The sequence below is a fragment of the Antechinus flavipes genome, chromosome 4, assembly GCF_016432865.1.
Source record: "Antechinus flavipes isolate AdamAnt ecotype Samford, QLD, Australia chromosome 4, AdamAnt_v2, whole genome shotgun sequence".
NCBI classification, from domain to species: domain Eukaryota; kingdom Metazoa; phylum Chordata; class Mammalia; order Dasyuromorphia; family Dasyuridae; genus Antechinus; species Antechinus flavipes.
The window spans coordinates 423,053,593-423,057,716 of NC_067401.1; the positions used below are offsets into that span (position 1 = coordinate 423,053,593).

Sequence of the window (4,124 nt, forward strand, 5' to 3'; positions counted from 1 at the left end):
TCACAATATTTTTTATATAAAATAGTTGCCAATATGTTGAGAATGCTAGCAAAAATATAGCACAACTCCTTTCTGAAAAATATTTTAAAATTGTTGCTTTGCTGGTAAAATCAAACAAAATATGCAGTCTAGTGAATAATGGTTAAGTTCCACAGTCAAGAGAACCCATGTGCAGAGGAAAATATAGATATTCAATTGTTACAAGTTTTAAATCTTTGCTAAATACAGTCTCTCAAAATACCCAAGAAGTTTCATTTCATTTCATTTAAATTATTTTTGGCATAAAGTTTTGGCACATCAGCAAATAATCTAAACCAGCCGAATTATTGCAGATTTATGACATATAGCATCATTGGGTTGTTAAGTAGGTTTTTCATTTGAAATGCATGTTTGCTCATGTATTCTTCCATTGTCTCCTTTAATACATCAGAGTCTTCTATAGCCTTATTATTTGAGAGTTCCTGGATTTCTCAATCTATTACAAACTCATCAAGGATAAAATATGTCTTCTTGAAATTAAATGTAATATCCAGCTCACAGACTTGTCCAAAATGCTTGTCCAGTAATTCCACATATTGATGTATAATCTCTAGTATCAAAAGTTCATTGTTCTAATTTTCTATTGCACAGTAAAAATATAAGCTAGCAGACTTCTTTTTAAATTTTTTTTAATTCAATAGTATTTTATGTTTCCAATTATATGTCAAGATAGTTTTCAACATTAATTATTATAAGATTTTGAATTCCATAATTTTTTTCTTTCTCTTGCTCTTACCTTCCCCCTCCCCAAGATAGCAAGTGAACCAAATAGGTAATACATATACAATAATTTTAAATATATTTCCATATTAGTCATTTTGTGAAAGAAAACATCAGAACAAGAGGGATAAACCACAAGAAAGGAAAAGCAAACAAAAAAGGGTGAAAATAGTATACTTTGATCCACATTCAGTCTCTGATCCTGGGGAATTTTTCTTAGGGAGCTCATTTGTGGTTTGTTCAATTTCTTTTTCTAAGATATGGTATTGGGTCAGTGTATTTCTGAGAATAGTGAAGTCTGTTATATTTGATCATCCCATAATCTTATTATTACTGTGTACAGTGTGTTCCTGACTCTGTCCACTTCACTCAGCATTAGTTTGCATTAGTCTCTCCAGGCTTTTCTGAAATCAGCCTGTTCAAAATTTCTTATAGAATAATAGTATTCCATTATATTCATATACCATAACTTATTTAGCCATTCTCCATTTGATGGGCATCCACTCATTTTCCAATTTCTTGCCATGACAAAGAGAACTGTTACAACATTTTTTCATATGTGGGTCCTTTCTTTTCTTTTATGATCTCTTTGAGATACAGATCTAGCAATGACACTGCTGGGTTAAAGACTATTTATACTTTTATAGCCCTTTGTGTATAGTTCCAAATTGTTCTCCAGAATGGCTGGATCAGTTCACAATTCTACCAACAATAGCATATCTTTTATAAACAAGTTTTAGATCCTTTCAATCCATAAAACTGTTCATCTTTCAACCACAATGCAGAATCATCGGTATTATTTCTTAGATGATCTTTTTTCCCTCTCAATCAGGGAATGTGGAATACTACTTCTGTAACCTTAATTTCCCTTGTTGACTAAACAGCTATATAAAATAGATCATATTGCCAGAGGACAAGGCCACCATCCATCTCCCTGCAGAAGCATGGTTCAACTGCTGGACAGGTTGGGCCAGAAGCAGGAGCTATGGGCTACCAAGGTGACCTTCTACACCAATTTTAATTTTTAAGGAATTATTTTCGTACATCTTTTCCCATTTGGACAATTCTACCTTTTAAGGAGTTCTCTTCAGTGGATTTTTGTGCTTTAAAAAAAAATTGGCCTATTTTATTTTTTAAGATATTTTTTTCTTTGTTTTTTTTTTTTTTTTTTTGTGCACCTCTTTTATCAATCTTTTTCATTCTCAGTCAGTGAATGGAGTGTTAAGCCTGCAGTTGGGAAGACTCATCTTCCTAAATTCAAATCTGGCCTCAGACACTTGTTAGCTATATGACTCTGGGTAAGTAACTTAACCCCAGTTTTTTCAATTGTAAAATAAACTGAAAAAGGAAAGGGCAAACCAGTCTGTTAATATTATTATTATTTTTTTTTTTTGCCAAGAAAACCCCAAATCAGATCATAAAGAATTGGAGGTGATTAAAATTAATGTAAATAACAAATGACTTCTCATAATTTTCTTTCTTTCATTTCTTTTCCCATTTTCCCTTCTATTTCCCTTATTTGATTTTTAAAATCTTTTTTGAGTTCTTCCAGGACTTCTAGTTGGACCTGTGTCTAATTCACATTTTTTAAAGCTTTTTAAAATAATTCGTTTGATAATCATTGTCTTCTTTTGAGTTTATGTTTTGATCTTCTCTGTCACCAAGTGAGGGGGAAAATACCATTCTATTAAATTTGGTAAGCATTGAGATTTTTTGGGATCCTGACCATTTCATCCTTCTCATCTCTGTGTCATTTCTAACTATGGTAACTGTGATGTAAAATGCATCAAAACCCTTGATCAAAATGTTATATAGCATATAGCATAGAGGCAAACATACCCCTGGTGTCTTCTATTTGAGATCTGTTTACAAGTTCAACAATGAATCTCTTACCCAGTCCTGAATCCACCCATCCCATACTGTTTAATCTGTATCTCTCTACCTTTCTCACAAGGATAGCATGAGAAAATGTCAAATGTTTTCATAAAATCTAGGCAAACTGTACCTCTAATATTTCTTTTACCTATATATCTACTAATCCTTTAAAAAGGGACATTAAGCTGTTCTGGTTTTTCACCATTTTCTTTATTTAAATTTATTTAAATGTTCTCTTACCATCCTTTTGATTATACACTTCTATAATTATGTCAGAAACAAAAATCAAGCTCATTGATCTTTGCTTACAGATTAATTGTCCGGTGGAAAATAGGTTGAATTTAAGGTCAGAAGACTAAGTTCAAATTCTGACTCTGCCTCTTATTCCCTATGTGCCTACATAAATTATGTGATAATTGTCTTCAAGTATTTGAAAGGTTGTTATGTGAAAGAGGGATCAGGCTTATTCTGTTTGATTTCAGAGTAGGACCAATGGATGGAAACTACAAAGAAGATAGTATTACTTAGATAGCAGGAAAAATTTCCTAACAACTACATGTGTCTAAAAGTGGAATGAGCTTCAATAAATGGTGGGTTTCCTCCTCTTTGAGTCTTCAGGAAGAGAAATGACAATTACTTGATGAGGGTATTAGAGTTGGGATTCTTTTTTTGGATGATATAGGCTAGATGTCTGATGAGGTCCCTTCTCATATACAAATTCTAGATTCTGTGACTAGATGTTTTCAGGAGTTCCTTCCAGCTTCTTATTTTTCCTTCAAGTGATTTTTGTTTTAAAAAAATAAATCCTTTTGGTTGCCTTTACCCTTTTTTTGCCAGGCCCTACTTATTTTTATCTTTAGTTGTTCTGACGCTATTGGCATTTATGTTTATCCTTCAATATCTGTCTTTGTTTCCATATGTATAACAACAAGTTCCTCTAGACAACTCCCCCTTTTCTTGTTCATCAGAAGATGTGATGTTTCTTTTTGTGTCTTTGGAATTTCATATTTGAGAGTTTCCCATTTTTGTTGGATTTTTAAAAAGATTTTAATGTAAGGATTTTAAGATCTTTTTTTTTGGAATCCTCTAAAATATTCTTACTCCAAATATGAGGGCACATACCTCACTCTTCTTAGCTTCCCTTTCCTTTAATATTGATCTGTAATTTGGGATCTTGGAAGATTGAGGATAGATGTGGAAACACAAACAGGGAATCATTTGAGTGATGTGAAGGTCTCTTGGCTGGTGATTAGGATTTGGAGGGGCTGAATGCAGAGTTTCCCCCTTTTATGACTCCTAGTGCATTTGTAGAGGCTCAAAGGGAAATTCTTGGATTAGGACAGTGTGTTGGTAAGTGTGAAGATAATGAAGTTATGGAGTGCTAGAACAATCTGGCCTGTGACCAGGCTAATATTTGATATTTCCAGAGTAATGGGTGAAGAATTTACACATGGAGTCAGATAGTGCCCATTAGCAGAATGTGTACTTTG

The 4,124-nt window shown here is 33.0% G+C and overlaps 1 pseudogene; it reads right to left on the reverse strand.

Annotated features, from left to right (window-relative positions):
* Positions 1-323: 323 nt before the first annotated feature.
* Positions 324-1,661, reverse strand: LOC127561612 (AP-1 complex subunit sigma-3-like; annotated as a pseudogene).
* Positions 1,662-4,124: the final 2,463 nt, after the last annotated feature.